The sequence below is a fragment of the Panthera pardus genome, unplaced genomic scaffold (genome assembly GCF_024362965.1).
Source record: "Panthera pardus isolate Hobbes unplaced genomic scaffold, ASM2436296v1 HiC_scaffold_22, whole genome shotgun sequence".
Taxonomy (NCBI): domain Eukaryota; kingdom Metazoa; phylum Chordata; class Mammalia; order Carnivora; family Felidae; genus Panthera; species Panthera pardus.
Window position 1 is genome coordinate 31,477,156 of NW_026526788.1, and position 20,508 is coordinate 31,497,663.

Below are 20,508 nucleotides of genomic sequence, written 5' to 3' on the forward strand. Positions count from 1 at the left end.
TCCACTCTGAGGAGTGGTAGTCTTTCAGGACACTGAATACCCTTATAACGCAGCATTCCCAGGTTAGGTACATACCTCAGATCTTGAGCATGTAAGACATTTAAAGGCCCTCCATTCCTCACAGCAGTCAATTAAGCATGAACAGGCGAGCTGCACTGAATGGAGGGCTAGGCCATTAGCAGTTAATGCCTAGATTTCTATAGCAACAGCATGAAGCAGTTTCAGAAGTGACCAGGAGACATGTGCCTACTATCTATGTAGATACATATTCTAGCCACCCTCCAGGATAAACTCACTCCTCCCAGCATAGGAATTTCCCCTAGACATGAGTTTTTAGTTATTCCCCACAATAGAGTGAGGTGGGAATCCCTGCTGCTCCAAGGTGTCAAGGACACCACAAGTCTGACACTAGTGGGGTAGCCCATGACCAAAACACAGGCCAAGAGACAGCCATGCTTGTTGATTGGATAGGCTTCTCCAGTTCAGAGCCCAAGATCTATAGACCCAGGCCTAGCTTCCCCGGGCCACATGTTATTAGAGCACTTATTTGGGATTTGAGGTTCTCCTGATGGCTGTAAATTCTCGAAGCTTCTACAGGAATCTAGAAAGAGCTGGACATTAAGTTTTGACATAGGAACAAAGGAGCACAGAATACTTCAGGTAAGAGCAAGACCTCAAACCAAATTCATATGCACCATGGCCAAGAGTTACCAGCAGGTTGGTCAATTGGTATAAGGCTAAGTTTAACTCAAGTCAGAGTCCCTTATCATTGGTTTAGGGACTCCTCCAGAACTCAGGAAAACACGGAGTCAGCAGCGAACAGCAGGTCCTCTGAAGAGACCAAGCTGAGAAGGCCAGCTCTATCCAAGCCAGAGGGAATTCTTCCCCACACAGACCAGAGAGGTTAGGACCCCAAACAAAATCACAGAGGGGAGAACAACTTCAAAGCCCTCTTTAAAAAGAAACAAAAAACCAAAAAAAAAAACCAAAAAAAAAAAAAAACAAAAAAAAAAAAACAAAAAAAAAAACAAAAAAAAAAAACAAAAAAAAAAAAAACAAAAAAAAAAAAACAAAAAAAAAAAAAAACAAAAAAAAAAAAAAACGTGGCCGAAGAGCTGGTATCCAGCAGAGCTAGGGAGAGAAGGGGACAGCTTGCCTCCCCCCAAGTATACAACCTCCACTTGGGAACAAGCCAGGCAGTGGTGAGGGTTCTAGTGTTCTGTATGCTGTACCTGAGGCTGAGTCCCCAACCTATACTGGGGGCTAGGGAAAAAGGGGGCCCCACCTCCTGACTGCACTTAGCTTCTGCCATAAGTCCTGTCACACTTGGTTATGGCTTTGGCTTAGACATGGAAGGCCAGCTCCACCACAAGAGGCCCAGAGACAGCCTAGGTCCTTTTGCCATGTGAGCCCTCCAAATCACGGGAGAGAGTGGCTGCATGCCACGTTTTGTGACCAACAGAGATAAAGCTATTTAGATGAAAGCCAGTTCTAGCATGTGATGAACTTGAAGTGATGGTTCACGCAAGAACACTGAGCAAAGTCAACAACTCCTTAGATCCATTAGAGTATTGGGGTCATAAAAGCAAGCTGCTGCCCTAAGACATGGAGACAGATATACAGAATCACAGCCAAGTCCAACTTCCCTGAAGCCACTGGAACTGGTAGGAACACTTCGACAGCCTACTGGAGGCCAAGTTGCTAGACTAGCTTGAAGTGAGAAATTCTAGGGGTTGCAGTGGTGGGGGTCCCTTACTTTTGTAGAGTTTTACCTTCAGAAATCCCACCGGGTTCTCATGGTTAAGGTCAGACAAGAAAAAGTCCCCTCATTTCAGGCAGATGGAAGGAAAGGGTTACCATTTTGCGATCTGCCCAGAACATCCTCCAGGACAGAGGCTGGTCTTCCAAGGACAACTACCTCAGGAGTCTTACTTAAGAGAAGGCTAGTTGGCCAACTCCAGTCCTTCTAGTCTTCTCTGAAAGGAGAAAGGAAGCCGAGCTAGGCTTCTGAAGTTCAGCCTAAGCACTCAGGCCCACTAGAAGTTCTAAAGCTTAGTCAGGAGACTACGCATTACTTTCGCTATGGCTTACCCCTATACCCAATAGGGCTCTAGTCTAGAGTGGGTTACAACAGAGAGCCATAAGACATGGACCCTATTTAAGGAGTTCATAGGGAAAGTGAGGAACAGTGGAAGGTAAGAGGAAACTAAAGCCTCCAGTCCTCACAGCTACCTCCATATTTTGTCCAACCTAATCCTATCAGCCCCTACTTTCAACATTCACCACTCCCTCACACGGCATGTCAAAAAGGCATGAAACACCATCTAAGAGTAGACACTAGTAAGATTCAGATAGACCAATTTGGGAGTTAGCAAATACAGAATTTAAGATAACTGGTGAATAGGTTAAGGGCTCAAAAGGAAAAAGGCAATACACCACAGCAGAGGAGTAACATGCAGAGATGGAAACTCCAAGGATTAAACGCTGGCGATCAAGAACACGAATAGAATGCCTTTGTTGGGCTCATCAGTAGAGCCGACACCAAGGGAAGGAATGGAGAACTTGAAGTTAGGCCAATAGAAGCCTCATCCTCAAATAAAAAGAGGAAAAACTTAAAAATGGACCCAAATCCCTGACCAGCAGGTGTTGAGTTAGTCTTCTTCCCCAAAGATTCAGGAGCAAAGTGTTCCTGAAATGAAGAGGCTCCTAGATCAGCCACACATCAGGTCCTTTATCCCTAGATCCTGTCCATAGCCAACAGGCAGAACTCTAAAGGCTTCTCCACTCTCTACACATCCCTACCTCTCTGGCTGCACCTGAGGACAAGCTGGGCTTCCCTGCCCAGTCTGGCCTCCTGGCTTGGGTCAGTGCTGGCCTCTTTTCTGCCAGCTTACTTGCTCAGGAGGAATAGAGAACAGGTAGGCTCTGTATTCCTGTACTTGTTACTTTCCTCACAGTTGAGGCATGTTCTTGATGATCTCCCAGAACCTTAGGGAGACTGCCCAGTTTCAGTGCATCCTGATGCCCTAAGCTCAAGGCAAGGAGCAGTTAGCACTATAGACCTGCAACTCTCCTTTGTAAGGACTCTGAGGCATATTCTAAATGGCCAGGTATCCTAGTCTTGTTAGCCCCATCCTGAAGCTCCCTCCCCTGCAAGGGGAAAACCTACCCAGATGCCATGTCCAAGGCCAGGCAAGTTATCTGCAGGTAAAGTGGGCACTTGGCCTACTCAAGATGGCCCTAGATAGACCTTCCACTTCTTCCCATAGCCTCTGGTCAACACAATGGAGGGATAGACAGTCAGGAATCACAAAGGATGCCCAAAGTCTTAGCTGGCAGTTTAACCTGGGTTCCCTTCCCAGATACCTGTACTTTGCCACAGGAATTCACTCTTATCAGTAGGGCAGTATCTTATGCACCTAAGATCAGACTCTAAAGACTAGGAATTCTTAAGATGAAAGAGTCTAGAGAAACCAGTCAAGAATTAGAAGTTTTAGCAGCACTGGATGTTAAGTAAACCCAGCCTTTTCACCAAGAAAAAACAAAGCCAGCTTTCTTCCTTCAAGTATCGAAAGCAAAAGGCAAAGTTGATAGAGGGTAAGGGACTGGGGCCTCCTGAGTAGGCATCAGGCAGCTGTGACAGTTAGGGAATAGGACTAGGAGCCCCAGGTAGTGCCTGGATGCTTGGGAGCAGGAGGGTTAGTCCCTAACACAACTGGAACCTAGGAGGGGCCACGGGAAGAGAACATCTTCTGACCAGTACAGACACCCACAGAAGGGGACCAGGATGCTCACATGGCTTATGCTTTACTGGATAGCAGTCTACCCTGACTTGATCTAGGACACCTTTCTGGTCTTGGTCACAGTACCGTCTTTTCTGGCCCCAGGAAAGCAGCTGGAAGGTCTAGCTGAAGGACCTTGATCTTTCTTCTCCAATACTTCAAGTCCTACCAGGTGTATAGTATTTGTCCCACCTGTTCCCTAGAAGTGGCTCATGAAGCAGAAGCCAGAAGATAAGGGATTAAGCCTTCATCTCCAGAGGCACTAGCACTCAAGCCTCGAGCCAGTATGGTTTTCTTCCATGCCCTCCAAAATGAAAGGTACCTGCTGGTTAATTGTACCCTCCAGGTCCTAAAGCAGCTCTCCCAGCTCAAGGTTAAGCTTCCCACCTTATTGTCCCCAGTATTGGAAACTTCACCGCCCCCAGCTCAGGAAGCAGAAGACCACCTTTCTTCAGGTTAAGTTTCAGCAAAAACCTAGAATTGAAATGGCTTTCAAGACTCCAGTGACTTCCTTTATGCCCAGAGCCAGGACTCAGAAGATCTTCCAAGTATGGTCAGACACAGAAGAGAATGGGACAAAATGTTGGAAGTGGCCTAGAGCTTTCCAAAGGAGACAAGCCCAGATAGCCAAGAAGTTCAAACTTCAAATAGACGATCAAAATTGATACACCTAGACTTTAAGTCATTAGGTCAAGCCCCAAAAGCTGTCAAGGAAAAGACCATGAAGATTCATGATGGACTTCTCAAAGAAGAGCTGGAAGACTAGGATGACCTCTACAGTCTAGAGGGAAAGCCTCCCGACAAAAGTCCTTCCAAACTTATGAAGGAGATTTAGACAAAAGCTGAGAAGTTTACCAGCTAACCAGCTCTAAGTAGTATGGGCAGTTAAGCCCAAAGGCAAGGGGTTTCAGGTGGAATCCCAAGCATCTGGAAGGAACACAGTTCACAGGGAAAGCCTCAGGTCAGAACGAAGTGTCTCAATTCAGAGAAAGTAGGACCACATAACCGAAGCCGTGAGAAGTTAGCACGAACACCGCGGTCCCACAATGAAGGCTAAGGTGCATATCCGAGTAGCCAGTTACTAGAACAACTTCTCCCTGCAGGGTTGGAAGACCTGGACAAGCCTCACCAGGTCTTTGGGCACAGGAGACTGTAGTAGGCTTTCAGCAATGAAGGTAATTAAGTCCTTTGGATCTTGCAAAGGATTTTGCATCTTCCAAAGATGCTGGACCTGATTGTACATACAAGTCCTTACACGGGGTTTTCTAGGCCTTTCCACTGGCCCAAGACCAGCTGTTGGCCAGTCTTTGCATTTAGCAGTGAGGACACCAGGTCTGGTCTGGATGTCCTCACAACACTTGAGCAAGCAGAGACTAGAAAATGGGAATAAACCAAGGAAAAGACAAGCCTCGGGATCAAAGGTCGGCAGCCTTGCCAGAGAGGCAGCGAAAGCCTGGAGGACCTTCCAAAAACAGTTTAGAGAGGCAGTTATAGGAAAGCAGCAAGGATCTAGGAATTTCACCATGTACCTCTTAGTACATTTTGTTAATTATTTGGTTTCCAGTTGCTAGAATGATCACAACCAACACAGTCATGTATATAAGACTTTGTCAAACTCCTTTGGGAGAGGAACAAGGAGTTGGGTCCCGTTCCTGCTCTAAGAATGTTGATCACAACCGCCAGCTCCTTCTACCAGGATTAGGCCAAGACAAGGAACAAGGTGGAGAAAAAACTGAGCACCCTCAGGGTGGGGGCCATGTGAACCTGTGAGGTGGGGGCTCTCCTCCAGGACAGGAGGCAGCCTGACAGGCTGTGGAAGTTAGGAACCAAAGTCATTCGACTTTTGCTTCCCCATCTCCCCCAGGACATTGGGACAGGTCCTGCCCTCTACCTGGCCTTCTACAGGTCTCTCACTCACGCCTCCAGACCAGGGGTCTTCAGGAAGACAGCCAGGACCCGGCAGAAGCCCTGAGCTAAGAACAGAGGCTGGGAATCGCTTGGCAAAGGAACCTCCTCCCTTCTGCCACCTTCTCCCCAACACTGGGAGGTTGCAGTCTGACTCCGGCCTAATGCCCTTCTGCCTGGCAGGCCCTGCCCTAAGAGGGGCAAGCCCTTTGTGGGGTGAAGGGTGAGGATTAGCTGGGTTCCCAGCATCTGCATACTCCATCCCGGGGCTCTCTCCCCTCCCACCCATCATCTACACCAGCTCAGCGAGCCCTTGGAGCATCTGGCCTCCTCTGCCCCTCACAGACCTTATTGGAAGTAGGCACTGCCACTAGTGAGAAGGACTTCAACTAGTTCGAGATGGCTAATTCCAGCAGATTCCAGAGGTAGAAGCTTTAAGCACAACAAGGGTTTTAACGGTATCAGCTGTATTAAGTTAGGCATGAAAATAGATAATTGAGGACCCCACTAAGAAACATACCACAGTAACTTGAGGTTGAAGGGTCTCCCGGAAGGAGAGCAATGTAAGAAAAGCAAAGACATGGAAAGTAGGCCAATATCCAGGGAGGCGACAGCTCAGTAGTATGTAGAGGAAAGCATCCCAAGGTTCAGAGATGTTGACCGTGAACAGGGCCGCAAGGAAGGAAGAGAGAAGGAAAACCCCAAGGCCCAGAGGAGTTGGCTGGGAGATTCTCCTACTTTACTATGAAGTCAGAAGCTGGAGGAAGGCAGATGCACACTGTGACAGCTTTGGTGGGGGGGTGGTCGGGATGGGTGGGCAGGGGCAAGGCCAGGCTCTCTGGAGGTGGTGAGCTTCCAGAGAACAGAGCCAGGAGATGACGGCCAGAGCACACACAGCTGCACCTGCCTGGGGACGGACATCCTGAAGCCCAGAGAATGGCCAAGATCCGGGCACCTAAACGGGGGCCCATCACAGCAAGGCTATGGTCAGAAAGGCTCATCGTGGCCAAAGCAGAAGCACCCCGTCTCCCCATAGGGGCTGCAGAGACAGCCAGGGGCAGCTGTGGGAACAGAGCAGCCTGGCTCACGGAGCCCCCACTGCCGACCCAGGCCTGGGAAGGGCAGGGCAGCCCGGCTGAGGGGTCTGCTTAGCCAGCTGGGGAGGAGGCCCCTCAAGACATTCGGTGCCGTTTAACCAGCTGCTTGTACTTAGCTTGGAGCCAGCCTCCCTCCAGCCCCTTGCGGTAACTTGTCCTTCCGCACATAGCCTACCCACTCTCCTCGCCCTCAACTTTCATTCTAGAGAGGCCTCAGCTTCCTCGGTGGAGCTCAGCTGGGTGTCCCACAGCCCGGCTGCTCTCCAGAAAGGGGAGGAGCATTAACACCCTTCATTGCTGTCAGGGCAAGAACACGATTACCTCCCCCCCCCCCCGCAGCCACCCCACCTCCCTTCTACTCCGTAGAAAACCCTTAGGCCTGCTCTTCCCCAGCAGCCAGCTAATTTGGCCTCTCAGCTCACAGAGCAAGACGGTCTTCATCCTTCGCTCTAGCACCCGTCACAGGGCCAGGATCGTGCTTCCTGGAGGCAGGGGCCTCCGAGGCAATCCAAGGGGCTGCCCCAGGCCAGAGACCAGGGACACGGGGGAGAGGGGGAGAGAACCCCACCCAGTCTTTGGGGGATCTCCTGCCAAGGAGGCGTGTGCATCTGAGCAGCGGGCCAAGAGCTGTGACTGCTCATTGAGGAAACAAACACGTAGCCTGGTCTCCTCTGTCAAGCCCCCTGGTCCTAGAGCTCTCAGCCATTCCTTCTCCAGAAGCCACAGCTCAAGAACACGGCTGAGCAGGTCCTCGGTATATCCGACTGAGGGGAGGTTTCTTGGCCCTGGTCCCAGAGTAGGGAGTCCTCAAGCCACCAGTCTAGACTTCCAAGCTTCAGGGCCTCCTGGCCACAAGCTCATCTTCCCCAGGCAGCAGCGAGGAACAGACGAAAGTTCTGCCTGCTTTACACACCAAAGCCCACCAGCGAAGCCCGGATGTTGGGGCAGCAGGTAGTCCAAGACTAGGGCTCCCACATAGGAGATGCACACCCAGGACCTGGGTCTCCACGTAGCCCCGCATGTCAAGCGCCAGACTCCTGGCAGGTGCACTGAGCTTTCATTCGCCAGCTCTTTCCCGAGAGCCACGGACTGAAACCCCATGTGGGTCTTCAGGAGAAAGCAAAGCTGCTGGCCACTTTATCATTGGCTTAACAAGCCACGTAGCTGCTTAAAGATCCCAATCTCCTTTCCAAAACCCAGCCCTGCTCAGAGGGGACTTAGTTCTAACAGCCAGGCCTGAAGCATGTGACCCCAGGTGCAACAGGAGCATCCTCGGCAATCCTGCCAGTGACATTACTCAGACACCTGAGGCAGCAGATAAATGGCAGCCCCTTTAAGAACAGGAGTGCAGGGCCCGGAACTGGTCTCAGCTCAGCAGCCAATGTCAGGACGGCCTCTTTTTCCTGGCCAGCTCTCCGAGATCTGCCCAACCCAGACTGGCCCAGACCTCCTTAGGAGAGCAGTCTCTATCCCACACACCCGGAGTTCAGGGCCATCCAGAGACTGCACCCAGCAGCCACTCCCCTCCACCTCTTGGTGGGGTCTGCTCCAGCCGCACACTCCGTAGCCAAGGTCAGGGTCCCTTCTAGACCGGGCTCCAGCTTCCTTTCTCCTTCCTACCTCCACTTTCATCAGGCGGAAGCCCTGCACAGCTGTGCCCCAGGGCTTTCTCAGCTCCGTAGTACTTTCTTTCAAAGTGGCTGCTGGACTGAGCACCACAGGCACCTCCCCTCCCCCAAGCAAGGGGGATGCAGGATACCCCCCCACTGAGGCAGGCTGCCAAGCCCCATCCAACCAGAGCATCGTGGGGGGGGGGGTGGAGGGCAGGACACTGACCGAGGTGGGACCCACACCCCTCAGCGCCTGTGCCCCGGCTGGCAGCCTTCCACCCTGAGTGCTGGTTCACTAGGGAACCCCACAGAGGGCAGACTGACCCTCAGGGTTCCCACACGGTCCTTATCCGCAGCCCAAATCAAGGAGGCACAGCCAGTCACCCGGCCAGGGGTCTTCTCCCAGCCCAGAGCAAGCACATCACCTGGAGAGGCAGCCTTCGGCTGTCAGGAGACCATATCCCGTAGCCCAAACCTTCGGTCACATCTCCTCTTTGCTCGTCACCGGTGTGCGTGTCCTCCCAAGATCATGGCTGTTGTAGAGCCAAGAGTCTCCTTCAGTCCCAGGCAGTCAGTGCTCCTCACCCATTGGTCATGGCCCACGAGCTTTACCCTCTTCACTCAGACGCAGAGCACTTCAGCCCTAGGCGGGCAGATGAACCCATCAGCCCAGACAAGGCTCCACTTGACGGTTTTTATAGGGCTCTGATCCTGCCTCTTCTAGAACAGTAGTTCTCAGATGCTTTAACCTATATCAGAATCACCTGGAAGGCTCATTAAGGCAAGATTGCTGGGCCCTATCCCCAGAGTTTCTGATTCCGTAGGTCTGGGGTAAGACTGGAGAGTTTGCATTTCAAACACGTTTCCAAGTGGTACCAATATTGTGAGTGTGAGGCCCACACATTGAGAAGCACTGTTCTAGAATTTCCAGAGATGCAGAGGGCCTGTGCCTCCCCCTTTCACGAAGACACAGGTGCAACTGGGTTTATAGGAATAGTTTTACTGCTCTGGGGTTGGTTCCTCAGGGTTGGATAAGGAGAGTGGGCCGCCGTGGGTTTGAAGGGCTTTGGGGCCCCTAACTCCACAAACCCCAAGGGCTACTGATGTCTCTTGGGAAGGGGAAGGCAGTGCTGGGCACTCGTCCCTTTCCTACGTCTGGGCCCTCCTGGAGCAGAGTCTTGGCAGGTGGGAGAAGACGAGGTAAAGAGGGGGGTGGAGAATATGGGGAGCACACCCTGGAGAATAGAGCTGATGCGTCCCCTGCCCAGCTCTGCCACCAGCTCCCCTGGGACGTGGGTAGTCGCTTGCTGGGGCTGGGCCACATCTGTCATCAGTTTGGCTAACCTTTACTGAGTGCGTGCTGTGTGGCGGGCACCATGTGCCGGGAGGCGGCCGTAGAAGTTGTAGCCCTTTGTTGCCTGGGGGAGTGACAGTAAAGGGGGCGAAGGCAGGTGGCGGAGGGAGCCCCTCCTGTTCCTCTGCTGGGGATCCTTCCACCCGGGACCTGAAGACAGGGGAAAGGCAGCCAGGGGGAAAAGGCCAGCGCGGTCATTATGAGGCCAGCCGTCTCCCCAGCTCTGCAAAACAAGCACACCAGCTTTCTAGGGGAAAGGGTGATCCTTAGACGCGAAATTCAGCTTTAAAAACTTATTCTCCCCACCCCCGCTAGGCTCAGTCCGAGGCAAACTGCAGACTGTGTGTTTTATTATTTATCCTGAGCTTATAGTTGGCCAAGTGTCACGTGGGGGCAGATATGCATGCCCAGGCTCCATCCCAGACCAGTGCCAGCAGACTGTGGGGGGGCAGGACCCAGGCATCAGGAGGCTCTCTGTGCAGAATCCTTGGTTGCTTGGGGAATCACTGGTCTGGATTAGGAGGAAAAAGATGTCCAAAGAGACAGGCAGAGATGGGCACATTCCGGTGGCTGGGGAGGCAGCGCAGACAGGGGTCCTGGAAAGGTGAAACCCCGTGTAACTACGGGCAGGGCAGGAGTAACAGACTAGAAATGTGGGTCAGGCCCAGTTCTGCAAAGCGTTTTCCTTGCGAAGCCAAGGAACTTAGCTTTCTCCTCATGGCCAGTGGGGAGCCACTGAAGGTCTCTGAGGAGGGGCATGACATGTCAAAGCTGAGTACCAGCTACGGCAGCCTCAGCCTCCTCCCGCCTCTTCTCTCCCTCCTAGATTTTATTGTTTGTATCATGTGATAACGAAGAAGAAGGGCTGGATCTCAAGAGCCCATCCTGTTAGAAGGCGTCGCTTCGGGAGGACAAGAAGATCAGAGGCTGAGAACACTCAGCGCTGACTCGTGCCCCTTCAAAAGCATTAAAAATCTCCGGTGTGGCCTTGGGCAAGTGAGTTAGCATCTCTGAGCCCAGTGGTCAAAGATAGCTCCTTGTGCCTGCCCAGGAACACAGTGTGCAGGAGCGTGCCTTGAACAAGCGAAGGCTGGGCCCAGAACAAGATACATTCGGTACCCTCTGCAGGAGGCGCGGAGGGGCCAAGGAAGCGGGTGATTGGGAGAACATCTGAGCAAGATCACCTCCTGTTAAGTCCCAAACCTGGAGAAAAGCGTCAGGGCGGGTGGAGTAAACACATCTATTTTTCATGATCCCGAGCTCAAATGTGAGAAGACGGTAACAGGGTGATGTGGGATAGAAAGCAGATGAAACATTGATAAGCGCCAGATTAATATTGCAGGAGGGGCCAGGCCGCAGGTGTGGAGGCAGGACCCTAGGGTCCCTCTCCCAGACGAGGCTTATCTGGACTATATGCTTGGCAGCGGACTGAGGGGCTGGGGCTGGACGGGGCGTCACGATGAGGCGTTTACTCTTCAGAATTCAAGCCTCGATTTTGCTGTGTGACCTGAACACGTGGGGTCGTCTCTCCGGGCTTCATCGGTGTTAATTCACCTGCTCCCCCTCATTAGGCTAGAACTTGAACCCTCGCTTGGCTTACCATTCACACATTGCTCTGATCAGGTGGGCATCCGTATAGGACCACATGGTGTAAAGCGGTAAGAAGAGTCTAAAATGAGCCACGAGAAATAAAAGACCAATTGGAATAACCAGAATCCTTCAAAGTGATTCCCTTGGCTCCCAGCCCCACCTCAGCCTCAGGCCCGGGGAAGACTCAGCCAGCAGGGTGCTCCCCAGGCAGCCAGCCCCAAGGCAGCCCCCCTGTGGTCCTGTCTGATGCATCAGAGTCTAGCTCGTGGCCTGGGATGAGTCCTTTGAGTCCTAGCTCTGGAAAAAGGCTGCCCCCAGTTAAAGGTCTCGTCCCCAGGATGGGCTCACAGGTTGTACAGCCTGAGGCGAGCCAGCAGTCCCACCAGGAGGCCCCTCCCCTATGAGACCTCAATCTCCTCCAACCCTCCCCACCCCCCCCCCCACACACACCCAAGACCACCCCCCACTCAGTTCCCTTGCTGAGAGTCCGGGACTCACAGCCCCACCTCGGCTCTCTTGTTCTTTCTGTTTCCTTTTCTAACAGTTTTGGGTTTTTTTTTTTTTTTTAACCAGTATGTCACATCAAACAGCCTAGCAGTTCACCTTATTTAACAGCTGCCGTGTTTCTGTCCCCAACCAAGACAGCAGGGAAATGGAGTGGTAATCAAGAAACCCATCTTCTCTTTCTGAGAACCTAACATGAGCCAGGCACCTCCACGTATGCCGTCAGCCTGAATTGTGGCAACAGCCCTACCAGGAGGAGGAGAGCCTCTGAGGGACGTGATGCCGGCAAAGCCAGGACCCCAATCCAGGCTGACCATCCCCTGAGCTGTGCTCTTCCCGTGGCTCCGCCACTATGGGGTCAAAGCTCCACCATCGCCTCAATATTCCCCTCTGGACAATGGCTACGGTTTGCTCTGCCCTGCCCCCATCAGGGCGGCCTTGAGGAACTTGGGAGGCAGTGACCTTGAAAGCCCCATCGGACCACCCTGTGGCTTCATCCCAGCCTGGCCGAGGGTGGGCAGGCTTCTCTCCGTGGAAATAACACTGTTCCTTCCTACCCATAGTGGTGAGTCCCGCTCCAGACAGGATCATCAAGACAGTATGGTATGGCACAAAAACAGACACGTAGACCAGTTGAATAGAACAGAGAACCCAGAATAGGACAGACAAATGTGTGGCCAACTAATCTTTGGCAAAGCAGGAAAGGGGATCCAATGGAAAAAAGACAGTCTCGTGAACAAATGGTGCTTGGAGAACTGGACAGCAACATGCGGAAGGTTGAAACTAGACCACTTTGTAACACCATACACAAAAATAAACTCGAAATGGTTGAAGGACCTAAATGTGAGACAGGATAAGAAGCCATAAACCAGAAATCTAAAACCCACTTTGGGTCAGAAGAATGCAGTGAGGGATTGAGATTTGGAACTTGGTACACTTAGGTTTGAATTATGGCTCTCATGTTCACTGTCTCAAGGTCTGTGTGACCTGGGGTAAGTGGCTTAACTTCTCTGAGCTTTAGGAGTTTTTGCTTATTATCTTTTCTTAATATTTTTTATGTTTATTTACTTATTTATGAGAGAGAGAGAGAGCCCACAAGGAGGGGAGGGGCAGAGAGAGAGACACACAGAATGTGAAGCAGGCTCCAGGCTCCGAGCTGTCAGCACAGAGCCCTATGTGGGGCGCGAACTCATGAACTGTGCGATCATGACCTAAGTTGAAGTCAGACCCTTAACCGACTGAGCCACCCAGGCACGCCAGTTTTTGTTTATTATTATTTTTGCCCTCTTAAGTAGGGATACTTCTCTCACAGGATTGGATACTTCTCTCACGCCTTCGTCGTGAAGACGCACGGTTAGTTTAGCGGCATCCGTCTGCCAGGCAGAATCGGGCCGTCGAGGGGTGGACTTATACCCTACCTGCAGGTAATTGCCAAAGACCAAAGAGGCTCAAGGGGGAGGGGCTTCCAAAGAGTGACCCACAGGCTGTGGCCTGCAGACACTGGGGAGACCTGCGTGTGCGTGTGTGTGTGTGTGTGTGTGTGTGTTTGCGCGCGCGCGTGCACACACGTGCGTGCTTGTCTGTTCCTGTCCCTTCCTCTACTCCTAGGAGGCACGTCTGAGCCCTTTCTTCCCCAACCCCAGACTGTCTGGCTGGACACCTGCTAAAAGCCAAGCGCCTAGACGCGGCCAGCCCGTCTGAAACTTTGGAACGTTTCCACGCTAGCCATAGAGCTGGAGGGAGCCTCCACCAGGCATCAAATCTGGCACCCCTATCGCACAGAGGGGAGATGAGAGTCAGAGAAGAGAAATCGCACAATCCAAAACAACCAGGCGGGGCCGAGACCAGACCAGGGTCCCCGACTCCCATTCCAAAGCTCCTTTACTTGCTCTGTGCTGGCTAGAATGAATTCTTTTCTTGGAAAAACCCAGAAAACGCAACCACGGTGTGGTCCACGCTAGTAGCCGGGGCCGATGTGGCCCACTGACGGGTTCGCTTTGCCAGCACCCCTCCTTTCAGTGTTTAAAATTTTTAACCCACGTTCAAATAAAGATCAGAGATTTTTTTCACAGAAATCCACAGTCCCACTTCTCCCTGCTAGGGAAGTGAATATGGTAACACTGGTAGGCACCTATTTGGGAGAGGATGTGCCACTTCTCCACAATCCCCACCACTCCCTATAGCCTCACACCCAGCCAGCTTCATTCACTGTATATGACCTGCCTGTCCCCTACCGGGGGGTGGGGGGTGGGGTGGGCATGGGGGGCTTTTGAGGGCAGGGTCTCTGCATTCCTGTGTTCTCTTCCCTTTTTATTCATTTTTTTTTTATTTTTTAATGTTTTTTATTTTTGAGAGAAAGAGAGACAGAGTGCCAGCGGGGGAGGGCCAGAGAAAGGGGGGAGACACAGAATCCGAAGCGGGCTCCAGGCTCTGAGCTGTCAGCACAGACAACGCTCGAACTCACGAACTGTGAGATCATGACCTGAGCCGAAGTCGGACGCTTAACCCACTGAGCCACCCGGGCGCCCCTGTTCTCTCCCCCTTTCTAAGCAGCCCCCAAAGCTTCTGGCCCAGATGCCGGCTAAATGGCAATAGTGCCCACCCTCAGACACGCATCCTGTGTGCAAAATGCTTGCAAAATGCTCTCCCAGCTCCCCAAGGCAGTATCACACCTGCCTCCCAAACCACAGCAAAGCATGGCAGGAAGGGGAGCAGCGGGTATCAGCAGCCCCATTCCGCTGATGAGGAAACTGATTGGCGAGTGGGTGCGGGGTTAGAGCTGAATAAACTGGTAGGTGTCCACTGGGGTGGGCTTTGGGGCCCCTCGCTGCCTGTCTGAATTTTAGAGCTGGGAGGCAGGCCGCGCCTGGAGGGACCCGACGCGAGGCCTGGTCTGGCCACGGGATCTGGAAGAGGCAGCTCTGTGAGGTGGGCAGAGGGGACCTTCCGGCCTGACATCATCCCTTCCCGCCCTGGCTGGCCCAGCTCTTGTCTTGAGCCACCGGGGGGTCCTGCAGGGGGAGGAACCCAGCCCTGCATACATTAGGAGTAACACAATTGTGTGAGAGCTGTAGAACATTATTGCCCGTGCATTATTGATAGTTATTGTACCCTGCAAGCCATAAATTATTGACAGGATCCAGAGAATGGCGAGGTGGGGGCTGCAGCCTGGGCGGAGGGGAGGCGGCTAGGGCCAGCACATGCATAATGCCTGCCGAGGTGAGGTGTGGTGGGTTAGGGTGGAGAACCCAGGTGGGGGAGGGGGGGGAAGAATGCACGTATGTTCACCCCCAGGCAGAAAAGTAATCTGTGTGTGTCTCTCTCTTTCCTTCACGATTCGTCACTCGTTCCTCGGTTTCCCCTCCCTACACACCTTTGCTTCTTCCCTCCCGCCCCTTCTTCCTCGTCCTCCTCCGGCTCCTCCTCTCTGACCTCAAAGATGGCCTCTGGTAGACAGTTGGCATCTAAAAGCGGCCTCAAGGACAATGCCAAGTGCTGGCCACCCAAGTGCCGGGGGCACAGTGGCCCAAGATGGGGCAAAGCTGGGGAACAGACGTTGGGCGGGTTGGAACACAGAATCCTGTTTCGGTCAGGTTGGGTCTGAGAAAACTGTCAGTCCTCCGGGTGGAGGCGGAGCGGTGCTTCCTCACCACCACGACGGCCATCACTTAGTGGGTGCTGAGAGCGTTAGGCCTGTTTCCTTCTTCCTCACGGCAGTGACGGGAGGAAACCACAGAGGGGTTAAGGCACTTGTCCAAGGTCACACAGCCAGTTAGTGCAGCCCAGGTAGTTAGACCCCAAGGCTGGCCTCTTAACCATTACCCTGGAAATGTAAGACTGTCCCTGAATGGGGAGATTGGTGGGGGGGGGGGGGATTTTTATTTGCTTCTTGCGCTTATCTCTATTTTCCAAATTTTCTACAATGAATATGCATTGGCTTGTAATCAGAAAAAACACACACAACAAATTACTTTTTTAATAGCATCTCCCCTCCTCCTAAGTCCCTTGATGCCTCTAACCTATCCCCTCCCCAACCCGTCGGCAGCCCCAGGGGCATTCCCCAAGCAGGCTGGAAGGAGGGAGGGGAGGAGGAGGAAGAAGGAGGCCAGCCAACCCCAGCATACCCCTTCCTGCAGGCTGGAGGGAGAGGTCAACATAGTGTCGCCACCTCCGTTTACCTCATCCAAGTCCAGGGCCCGGAGCACGGGCACAGGGTGTTTGTGGGGCCGCCTCCAGCCTGTCCGCCAGGCCTGGCAGCTTGTCCTGTGGCTTGTCAAGGACCGAGGGTCAGCCCCAACCTCAGCTCTATCTGCCCGCAGCAGCTGGGCCAGCAGCCGGGCCCAGGGCCAGGCCGGTACTGCAGAAGGGACCCCGTAAGCCCTTCCCGGCCCCGACAGTGCCTCCCAGAACACCATTCTCACTTCTGGGCACCGAGTTCCCTGGATTGATTAGTGTTCCCAGCCTGGGTGTGCAGAGACTTTTCTCGTCCACACAGCTCCAGGAGAGAGACTCTCCTATGCCTCACCGCCCCTGGATCCCCCTGGAAAGACCACAGTCATCCAGGAGGGAGCGGGAGCCTGGGACGGGGCCTGCCGCCCATCTGCACACCCTGCCCGCCCTCCTTCCTAGCGGCGGGCACACAAGTCACGGCACCGTCCTCACTGTCACCCAGGCCTCTAGGTGGGCGTCGCGAGGAGCGATGTAGATCTTTGTGTGGTGACCTCACAACGTCAGCGTGATCACGTTAGGTGGGCACACAGACTGCGTCCCGATCTAAAGCGTGCATACCCATTTTGTGTTTAAAAATACATATTTGAGCCATGTCGATATCAATGACGTGTCCGTGTAATCTGGGGATTTGGTTTGAAAGGGCCCCCTGAAGCTGCTCATGGAGATTAGGAGGCTGGTTGTCGGCTGGGCAAGGACAACACTAAGAGAGAATGAACACATCTTGTTTTACATAATCCAAAAAAAGAAGTGATGACATTATGGGTTATTTTTTCCCCACCCAGAACAAATAAAACTTTAAAAAGAACTAAACATGGCGGGCAAATTTATGCCTCTAGCAAACTGCTTGCAATCCCAGTGGCTGGAGAATAAGCACTCCAGGGCTCCTGCCTGGGAGCAGTGTCCCCCTCGGGGGGGTGTTGGGCACCCCGTTGGCAAGGGCCACAGCCAGTGGTCCCTGTGGACAGGTGGCTCCGGGCTCCTTGGCAGGACTGGCCTTGGCTCTGGGAAGATCCAATCACCCACTCAACAGTGATGTCAGAGACACCACCCAGGTTCCGCCTCCCTCCCTGGATCCTTCTGTCACCTTTCCGGTCTATGCCCAAAGGCTCCATGCTGAGGACAGGGACCTCTGAGCTACTCAAAGGAGACCAGGTCTATGCCCTCTTTCCACTTATCAGGCCCCCGATATGTGCCAGACATTATGCTATGTTCCTCCATTTCCCCCTCTTGACATGCTTGTGTCACTATTCTCTGGGAGGAGGGATGGGACAGATAGAAGCCTCAGCCAGGGATGAGGTAGTCCTGTCCAGCTGGGAAATGCCCAGCTAACAAATCTATTGTTATAGATACGTCTGTCTTCCCACAGAAGACAGAGGGAAAGTGACTTTTCTTGAAAGGCTCGGAGACACCGGCCCGTTCACTGTTTGGAGCTGGTAGGACATCATATATAAACTCATAGGCCAGAATGGGGGGAAAAGTCCCCCAAGGGGAAGAAACTGAGGGACAGAGAGAGCTGGTCCTTTTTGGATGGGGAATGGGCAGGGGAGGAGCTGGTGGTGAGGTGGGAGCACAACAAAAGGGCCTCAGCTCCCATCTGGGTTGAATGGGACACCTGGGGCGTGGCTGAGCAGATGCTCCTGGTGTCCATGGAGACAGCTGCAAGCATGTCCTGGATTTGGCAAGCCACCCTGCCGTCCCTCTCGCAGGTCACCTCTTTAAAGAATGAGAAGCTCCCGTTGGGCAGATGGAAAGACCGAGGTCCAAAGAGGCTGTCCTGGGGTAACGACCATACCTCCCTGGGTGAGCCTCGTGCCTCCTGTGAGCCCCCACGGTACCCTCCATTGTTCTGCTCCTAAGTTCAGCCTTCTGGAGGAGGGGAGCAAGCTGTGTGGGCCACCCGCTCTGCGGGCAAGGCTGGAAAGCCCTAGATAAGGGAATCAGGGAGAATGCCCAGCCTTAGGTCTTAGAGCATCGTGGCCATACCTACCTCCTGTTGTCCGGCCAGGCTCCAGGAGGATGCAGGAAAGGGGACGTGGGGGCAGATCTGGGAAAAGGGAAGGGAACTTTTGGTCCCAGCTCTCCTGCCAACTTTCCGGATGATGACAGACAGCCCTCACAGGCTTCGAGACAGGAAATGACAGTGACAGTCAGGGACTATCAGGGTGAGGGTCTTGCATCACACTCCCTGCTGGTGGGGGTGACCCCGGTGGGGTCTGGGAAGAGGGCTTATCCATGTGGAAGGGAGGAGAGGGAGCATCTCTATGACAGGACAGGAGGGCGGGTCCCCAGGCACATGCAGGGGAGGTGGAGGGAAGGGGAGATGAGCGTTGGGCGGAGGTGGCACTCTACCTGCGCTGTCCCATGAGGCAGCCACCAGCCAGAAGCAGCCACTGAGCACTTGAAATGCGGCTACAGTGACTAAGGAACCGAAACTTCCGTTTTAATTTTTTAATTTTGATTTTTTTTAAAAAAAACTAATTTTGACGCATTTACATTTAAAATTTACTGTAAATTTAAAAACCAATACTCAATTCACTTATTGGAAAACTTTTGAGTATGTTTAGAACAACATGGATACTTTGCTGCTGTAAATTTTGTGAAATGTAAACACTGATCAAGTATTTCAGTTGGAAACGTAGAATTCAAACTGAGATATACTTTAACTATAAAATACACACCAGATTCTAAAGAGTGAGCATCTTAAAAAATGTAATAACTGGGGCGCCTGGGTGGCTCAGTCAGTTAAGCATCCGACTTCAGCTCGGGTCACGATCTTGCGGTCCGTGAGTTCGAGCCCCGCATCGGGCTCTGGGCTGATGGCTCAGAGCCTGGAGCCTGCTTCCGATTCTGTGTCTCCCTCTCTCTCTGCCCCTCCCCCGTTCATGCTCTGTCTCTCTCTGTCTCAAAAATGAATAAACGTTAAAAAAAAAAAAATAAAAAAAAATGTAATAACTGTTAACAGTTTTCATATTGGTTACACGGTGAAATAAAAATATATTGGGCATATTGAGTTAAATAAAATCATCAAATTAATTCCGCTTGTTTCTTTTTACTTTTTAAAATGTAGCTCCTCAAAAATTCTACTTATTTTTTTTTAACTTTATTTATTTATTTAATTTTTTTAATGTTTATTTATTTTTGAGAGAGAGAGAGAGACACAGAATCCGAAGCAGGCCCCAGGCTCCGAGTTGTCAGTACAGAGCCCGACGTGGGGCTCGAACTCACGAATCGTGAGATCATGACCTGAGCTGAAGTCAGACGCTAAACCGACTGAGCCACCCAGGCGCCCCTTAACTTTTTTTAAATGTTTATTTTTGAGAGAGAGAGAGAGGGTGTGAGCGGGAGAGGGGCAGAGAGAGAGAGAGACGCACACAGAATCTGAAGCAGGCTCCAGGCTCTGAGCTGTCAGCACAGAGCCCGAGGCGGGGCTTGAACCCACGAACTGAGATCATGACCTGAGCCGAAGTCGGACGCTCAACCGACTGAGCCACCCAGGCACCACTGGAAAATTTTACATTACATACGTGACTTGTTTTATATTTTAGCTGTGCAGAGCTCAGAGTCTTGAATGCTGGCCTAAATTTAACATGAGAATACACGTTACCCACTAAATGGCTCCCATGTGACTGGCCCTGGAAGTCGTCCTTGCTCCCCAAGGGTGAGTAGGGCCCCTTCTGTGTGCTTCCAGAGGCCCCTGTGTGCATCTCAACATTGAAACACAAAAAAGCACTCTGACTCTAAGGCTTTATAAGCGTATTTTACTCGAGATGCGCAGTCTGTGACTGCAGCGTGTGAGTTGGGGTTCTGCTTCTAGGCTCTGGTGTCCCACGCCACCACCCTGAGCTGTCAGCAGGCCCCATGCCCAGACTGTCCTAAATCCAGCCAAGCGTGAAGAGCAGGCGTCATCAGACAGGACCGGGGCAGGCGTCATCAGGCCAGGCCTCCGCAGGCTTCCTGTGGCCGGGTGCTGGCGGCCGGGGGGGTGGGGGCGGTGGGGGGGGGGGGGGGTGGGGGGGGTCCCAGGGGAGCACATCATGACACACGACAGGCCTGTCAGCGCTGATGCTGTAGAAGGGATATACAGGCCAGTGAAATATGACCCCAGTTCCTCCCTTGTAATATCTGGGCTTGGGTCACCCGTGTGCAGGGCCCCCTCGGGCTCCCAAGCCTGCCAGAAACTCTCTAGCTTATCACGGATCTGCCTGAGGGGAGAGGACCCTGAGGGATGAGGAGTTGGGCCCAGAGAGGAACCAGATGGACTTGCCTGTCCTGTTACATTTCCCTCTGTCCCGAGTTTCTCTGGACCGTTTTCGTGGAGCAGGTTTTCACACAGTCCTTGAAACCACCTCTAACCTGGTCCTGCTCACAGGGAGAGAATGTTAAGGGCCAAAATTCCAGACAAGGTAGTTTCTAGGGGCTGCAGTGCAAGACAGGAA